This window comes from Mus caroli, chromosome 1 (assembly GCF_900094665.2).
Source record: "Mus caroli chromosome 1, CAROLI_EIJ_v1.1, whole genome shotgun sequence".
NCBI lineage: Eukaryota > Metazoa > Chordata > Mammalia > Rodentia > Muridae > Mus > Mus caroli.
Window position 1 is genome coordinate 102244180 of NC_034570.1, and position 8469 is coordinate 102252648.

Here is an 8469-nt window from a genome sequence, read left to right on the forward strand (position 1 = left end):
AAAGTCCACCAACAGATTGGGAAAGGATCTTTACCTATCATAAATCAGATAGGGGACTAATTTCTATTTTCAAAACTTACTTAGTTCTAGACTTTATTTTATTTATTTAGTTTTTGTAGCAATTATGTTCCTTGAGAATATGGTCGTGTTATCTTAAAAGCAAATGGAGAGAATCTTAGTGAGAATTCTGGCAGCAGTGTCTCATTAACTGTATAGTTCAGCCTTGACTGAATAGCTAGGTGAGTCTAATGAGTATATAGATTTCCTGTTCACAACGAGGACTCTCAGGCATTGTACATTTTCACACTGCCTCGTCTGTTTTGGACAATTGTGGTTACAATGGTTAACTCAAAGTCTTTATCTGACCCATTAATTATATATTTTCACCAAATTAAATAGAAACTTTAGTTGTGATTGTAGAATTGGTGGTGAAAGACAACTATGTAAGTTAAATAATAGTACATTTAAACATATTGCAAAGAATATATTTAGGGTATTTTCATGCTCATTGTTTTTACACATATTTAATCCATTTAAATTTGTAGATACCATATCCAGATATATCACTTCTGATACTTTCAAGTCATCTTGAGACTCTTTAGAAAATGCATATGATACCTATATTTTAATCAGAACCACTTAGATGATCATCAGAGGGTAGAAAACTGAAAGCAATGATTGCTTTTCTCCCTATTCTATTTGTAGCAAGTATTTCAACTGTAAAATGTCAGGCCCATTGAACTCCTTTTGTATGCAGGGTTGATTTCAGATTCTTATGTAGACACAGTGTAAGCATCCTTAGCTGTTGTGAGTTCTGTATTGCAATGGCTGTGTATCCCCTAGGAGAAGATATTTTGCAGTCCTTTCCCCTCCCCTTCAGATCCTACATTCTTCCTGTGTACAGTATTCATGATCACCCCTCCATGTTTTTGTTTGCTTTCCTTATAAAGTTTATAAGACCACAAAAGAATTCTTCCATGATGCAGGTATAAATCTAATCAGGGACCACTTGTTTACTGTAATAATGATACTGCCACTATTGCATAGGTCTTACAGATAGATAAGACCATTAATGCATGTTCTCTTCAAATATTCTAAGATCACCTTTTAAAGTATGAAAGCTAGTCAGATGAAAGAAAGCACCACTTAATTTTTCTATATTATTATTTCAGTCTTTGTGGTATCTTCAGCAATATGCTCTTATTATGTAGTTTTTCTGGCCAACCAAAGGGACTGGAAAGAACCTTGATTGTTTGGTGTTAGGCATCTATGGCAAACTCCTGACTCACCACTAAAGGAGATATACCATGCCTACCCTTGGGATATTTGTTTCATAGTCCACAGTTTCTCTGAAAAGTTTCAAAATGTATTTATTATGAACACATTTATATGATAAATGACTACTTGTAGAAATCACTTAATAAGTGAATTTTTGTGTTGAGGCAATGGACATAACTTTGAAAATACTAGTGCCACATCCACTCCAGTAGTGACCCAAGTGACAGGCCAAAGAGCCTGGACGCTGTTTTGCAAAAAGTTCATGGAAACTTAGTTTCCCGGAACCGTGGTATCCTCTAATAACGAATGCTCCAAATCTGTCCTTGCTTTAGTTGGTAAATGGATCTGTGTGCTTTTCCTTAATATTGATTTATTGTAAGTGCCTCTAAGGCTTGATTTTGACATATAGCTAAATTAGATTCCTCACCAGTCCTAGGCAGTCCTTGAGCAGACCATGGACTTTGAATTCACTTAAGAATGCTGCCTATTCAGTGACATTCAGATTTGCCTCAAGTATTGTAAGAGAGATAGTGAAAGAAATCAGGCATTACTATCTACTACATAGAGTTAGAAATCTCAGGGCAAGCTTCTCCCTTATGCAAGAATTTACCATTATCTAGGAAGAAGGAAGGTTGTGGTCTAGGGAGGAACTAGAGTAAATACTTAGAACTATACATAGCTGAGTTACACCATACACAGGAATTTACAATGGCCTAGTGGGAAGGTGGACTATACAATAGACTAGAATTGGAACAATTGCAAGGGCATGAAGCCCTTGCCTCTGACTTCTAAGATTAAGCTGACCTAAATTGGGGCTGCTTTTGATCCCAGTTGTTAACATTTTATCCCAGTTGGTTCATGTTAGCTTTTTGTGTGCATTCCTGTTTTGTGTAAAAGTCACTTACAAGACTGGTGCTCACTTTGAGACAAAATACATTTAGATATCACACTCTCCCTTGTGTCCTGTCTGTCACCCACTTCTCGCCAACTTCATTGCCCACCTGTCTGGAAACCCGAGTTCTCCCTCAGATTGAGAGGGGCCCGATTGAGGCCGATCCACAACATACTAGCACTGGGCTGATGTCTCAATTCGAAAGAATATTTTTGTTTTTGAAGAGTAGATAGCTTTGTTTACTATCATCCACATTGTGACTTAAAACAGCTTACAATTCTGTTTTAGGAAACCAACACACTCTTTTGATTTCTTGCACAAACATGATGTATATCCATTCACTCTAGCACATATACATGCATATGAAATAAATAAATATACTAAAATAAATAATATTTATATAATAAGAATTGCTAAAAATATATGAATGTTTATATAAACCATTAAAATTAGATAGTTTTTGGTTGAGTGCAATATGGTTTTAAATAAGAATAACATCCTTGAAAATTGACATGAGTATCAAATGATTTTTATACTTTTAAAAAGAACAAATATTGCCTTGTTTAAAATGGCCTAATTATATAAATTTGAATGAAGAATCCTATTTCCTTTAGAGAAAATCACTTTTACACTGAGTTTAAAACATATCTCCTCTACCATATTTTTTTTTCTTAATAGGGAACACATTGATTAGTAAGAGCAAAGATTTCAGGAATAAATATTACAAATAACTTTAAAAATCATTGTAAAAACATGCAAAATTCCACAAGTTACGTTTAGATGTGTTCAAGTTTCCCAACCCAAAGGAATAAGCTAAAGTGGCTGGTTTTTAAACACTCTTCTCCCTACACTGAGTACAGAGGGGAAACCAGTAACTTCCTAATTTTTCTCTGCTTCATTCTGACAGGAACTTTTCAGTTAGTTGGTTGTGTGGTTTCATAACCTACTGTACTGTATTCATGGAGTGTGTCACTCTCAGTTTAAGATAGAGAGAAGTTCTGATTACATGTATCAGGATTTGAGTGATTTGAATATTTTAACTGTTTTCCAAAACACTACTAGAAGAAAAAAAAATATTTGAGATTGTAAACCCCACGGAGTTAACATGTGCCATGTTAATAGCATTTAATGGCATTTTTAAAACCCAGACAAATTGTCATTTGTACAGTTTTTAAAATTTATTAGTCAGAGCAGTTTGGAATCCTTTTCTCTAATTTACCTTGGTGGGAGAAAATGAGAGTGGAGAATCCCAGACATCATAAGTCTAGGAAAAGAAGACGGCAAGAGACAGGAACCTTGCCATGTCATGTGGGCTGTAACTGTGTTTGACTTTGTTTATTCTGATTCTGTAATGGGTTGAACATCAATGTCTGTAGATGAGCAACTAAATCCCCTCCAATTCATAATAACAAAAATAATGACATCAATAGTATTCAAACTTTAAAATACTATTTTTAAGAATGGATCATGAAATTTTATTGTATTAATTTTTAAAATTTCTTCAGGGCTTCATTTGTTTTTTTATCATTTTATCCCCAGTTCTTCACACATATAATATTCACTACTTGTTGATAAATGGGACTGAAGAGGAAAAGAGGAGCTATTCTAAATTAGCAGTTGTCAAAGCCTCAAAACCTTCCCTGATGTTTTCAAATTATAGGATTTATTACAAGTTCCATATGTTGTGTTTTCCAGTGTTCTGAGTATATATGTAGGACACTTAAAGCATATATTTTCATTCTTAAAGTTAAGGGCTTTGCTATTTTTTAAAAAACGAAAGACACAAACTTCTTATAAACTCTTGGTACCCATTAAACCAATGAACAGATGTATAAATAAATACTTTTATGATCGTGTTACAAATAGAAAAATGTAATTAAAATAAAAAAGAAACTGTTTTAGTTAGTGTTTCTTTTGCTATAAAGAGACATTATGAGCACAGCAACTCTTGTAAAGAAAAACATTTAATTGGGACTGGATTACAGTTTCAAAGACTTAGGTCATCACCATTAGGGTGAAAAGCACAGTTGCTCAAAGGCCGATGTGGTGCTGATGTAGATCAAAAGACAGCAAAGTGTCTGTCCTGGACCTGGCTTGAGCATTTGAATCCTCAAAATTTACCCCAGTGAAACATATCCTCCAACTAGGATGCGCCTATTCCAACAAGGTCACATACCTGTAATAAAGCCACTCCCCTTGGTCTTGCAAAGATCATATGCCTTAGTACAGGGGAATGCCAGGGCCAGGAAGTAGGAGTGGGTGGGTTGGGGAACAGGGCAGGGGGAGGGTCTAGGGGGCATTCAGGATAGTATTTGAAATGTAAACGAAGAAAATATCTAATAAAAAAAATGCCTTAAAAAGAAGCTACTCCCTTTGAGCCTATGGGACCATTGTTCTTCAGATCATCACACCGATTCCTAAGATCTTTGCCTTGGATCTCTCAGTGACACTTTAGAGAAAAGCATTGTCTCTTTTATAGGCTATATTTGCATATTCACAACATGAAACAGTTTTGCTTTGAAAAATGGGCTTTATCTAATTTCCTTTAGGTAAATATTGTGATACGTGTTTATTTTTACGAATAATAAAAGGTAGAAATGTCTTATAATTACTATTAATAGATGCCTCATATGCTTCCTGACACAAAGCTAAGGGGTTAACTGTAAAACCAGAATTTGACTATTCATATATACTGCTTTTATGTATGATGTCTTAGACCTACTATTGCTCTCATGAAACTCCATGCCCGAAACAACTTGAGGAAGGTTCTATTTCTGTTTAACCTACAGGTAACAGTCCATTTCTGAGACAAGTCAGAACAGGATCTCAAACAGACCAGGCACTGGAGGCAGGAGCTGATGCAGTCCGTGAGAAGTAATGCTTATTGGTTTGTACATCATGGCTTGCTCAGGCTGCTTTCTTGTAGAAGCAAGGATGACCTGCTCAAGGGTGGTCCCATGCAAATTAGGGTGGGCTCTACTCCACCAGTCACTCATTATGTAAATGCCATGTAGCCCAACCTTACAGAGTCATCTTCTCAATTGAGCTTTCTCCTTTAAATGAGCTTAACTTGTGTCAACTTCTCATAAAACTACTTGGCACATGTGTAGTGAATTGGGAATATCACTAATGATTTCTTTTAAAATATCAGAATTCCTAGCCATTTGCTATTCACAAATGAAGCAAAAAAATCCTCAAAAATGAATAAGTTTGTATTGTGTCACAAGTAATAAAGTCTTAACAATGAGCCTTAAAATTACATATTCATAAGAACAAAGATGATAGAGAAAGAATCACTTTTATATTTACTAACTCATTAGAATCTACCTGATTTAATCATTTCCTTAACCTTAAAATCATTCAGATTTGGCCTTTGCTATTTAAACAAAATCTAAAGATGATTTCATGTTAACAAAGACTCAGATTGGCAGATTTATAAGGTATATTCTGGTTGTTGATTATAACATGATAATGAATATTTTAATTTTTTCTTAGAGGATATTTGAGGATATATAGAATTGAAAGATTATTTTATTCCATAGATGAGTGCATATATTTTTTTAATAGAAGCAAATATAATTATTGTCTTAGTCAGGGTTACTATTCCTGGACAAAACATCATGACTAAGAAGCAAGTTGGAGAGGAAAGGGTTTTTTCAGCTTACATTTCCACATTGCTGTTCATCACTGAAGAAAATCAGGACTGGAACTCAAGGAAGTCAGGAAGCAAGAGCTGATGCAGAGGCCATGGAGGCATGTTCTTTATTGGCTTGCCTCCCCTGGCTTGCTCAGCCAGCTCTCTTATAGAACTCAAGTCTACCAGCCCAGGAGTGGTTCGACCCACAAGGGGCCTTTCCCCCTTGATCACTAATTGAGAAAATGCCCTACAGCTGGATCTAGTGGAGGCATTTCCCCAACTGAAGCTCCTTTCTCTGTGATAACTCCAGCCTGTGTCAAGTTGACACAAAACTAGCCAGTACAATTATGAATTCATATTCAGAAAAGTGAGGAATGAAGCAATTCTTATTTTAGAAACTCAGTAATAAAAATATCAATAATAGTCTAACAGCATTATGCCCATATACATATTTTCTAGGTAGAAGAGTATTCTAAAAGAAATTGATGATATGTTCCTCAAAAATTGAATGCCAATTCTTCATTGGTATTATTTAAATTTACCATGGTCAATAATTCATTTCACTTGTTGTATATAATAAGGAAATGTAAGAAGTTGCTATGGAATCACATTTAGTAGACAATAAACCTGGGAGAGAATAATTCATTAGCAATTCTTTTAAAAGCCTTGATCATGTAAAATTTGTCAAAGCATTTCGTAATTCAGATTAGTAATCTGAATGTTTAAGATTTTACTGTCTAATAAAATCCTGAATACCCAATCTTTTTCAAATTATATAGCATTGTCATAAAAATTAGACTATAGAAAATTTCAAAATATGATATTCATAGAAGTAAAAATAGTAGTTTTAAAATTACACAAAGGATGCAAAGCTCAGAAGCATAACCAAAAAACTATAAGTGATTTGACTGAAGTCTTTAAAGATTTGTGAAAGCAACAACAAACATTGGACCTGCGGTTGTTTATAAATGTTTTATGCTGTTAAAGGTAAATTAGTATCAGTTTTTCACTTGACATGTAACCTTTATGAAAACCAAAAATAAGTATTTAAGAAACACACACACACGATTCTTTATTAACTCATTAATTAAACAAAAAACAATACTCTACCCCAAATATAAGGACAAACAGAGAAGACATACAGAAAACTGGAGACTGGACAGATACATGGCTCAGCAGTTAAAAGTACAGACTAGTGATCTGGAGGATTGATGTTTGATTCTCACCATCCACATGGCATCATACAACTGTTTGCTTTTCCAGTTCCAAGAGATGCTATGCCATCTTCTGGCTTCCTCTGGCACGAGGCACACCTATGGGTACACAGACATGCTTGCAGACAACTTAGCTATACCTGTAAAATATCTTTTTGCAAAGATATACAGAAAAATAATAAAATAGTCAATGTTTCTCAATAATTGCTTCAGTGCTGGGCATGTTAGTATAAATCCACATGCGAAACTGAGTCAGTAATAATACAAATGTAAAGTTAGCCTCACTTATGAAAAAAACGATACAGATTGGCATGTTTTAAATGAGATGTGTGAATTCTTCCAATCCAAAGACAGCAATTGATACAACGGTAAATATATATATATATATATATATATATATGAGATTTACTCCCTGCTAGCAATAAAAGTCTCATTTTATTTTTGAAAGTACACATAAATAAAAAGAGTGGTTGAAATATATATCCTGTATGTAAATAGTAATCAAAAGTGAGCTAGCACAGCCATAAGATGATTAGGTGGAATATACTTTATGTTTATAAGGTTACAAGTGACAATATTGATTTTATATATTGACCAGTTGTAATTCCCCAAAAGGATATATCAATTAAAACATATACATAAAAAACTGTTTCCTCAAGTATTAAATATACATTGACAGAAATGAAGGAAGAAATGGCATTTGTATCATAATTGCTGGAGACATCAATATATTCCTTTCAACGAAGGATAGAACGTCTAGGCAGAAGATCAATATAGGAATAGATTACTTGTACAGCACAGTGAATCAGCTAGGGCTACAGACATATCTAAAACACTTCACCCAACATTAGCAGCAAACTTTATTTTCAAGTACACATAGATCATTCTCCAAGATAGGTTCACTATTAGGCCCCAAAATAACTCTCAGTGGGTGAAAAAAATAATGACTCATTTATAAGGTCTTTATAAAATGTAGTATGCAGTGCTTTCTTCTGTTAATAAAGAAGATTCTTGTAGATTTTAGCAGCTGCATGTGATCTTTATCTCTGTTCTCTAAGTAAAATAAAGGTAAATTTTATAATGTAAGACATGAGAGATTGTAGCCACATATCTCATATGCAAGATGGCATCTGAGAGCCAATGGACATATGTAATAAATACATTCCATATACAAATGAGTCATGTGTTAACCAGACAGATTGGAGTGTATGAGATATTATGTTAGTTAGTTAGGATTATATTAAAACTAGTCATTTGTTATTTTTGGAATATTACATTAAAAATATTTGCATTGTAGTTTACCAAAGGTAACTGAAAACATAGAAAATAAATGTGTATCAAGGTTCTAGTGTATCAGAGATCCAATTCTATGTAGCATGAACATTTGAATTTTCTTTTTATGTAGAATAGGGAGAAAACTCAAGTAGTTAAAACATGCTAGGGAAAAA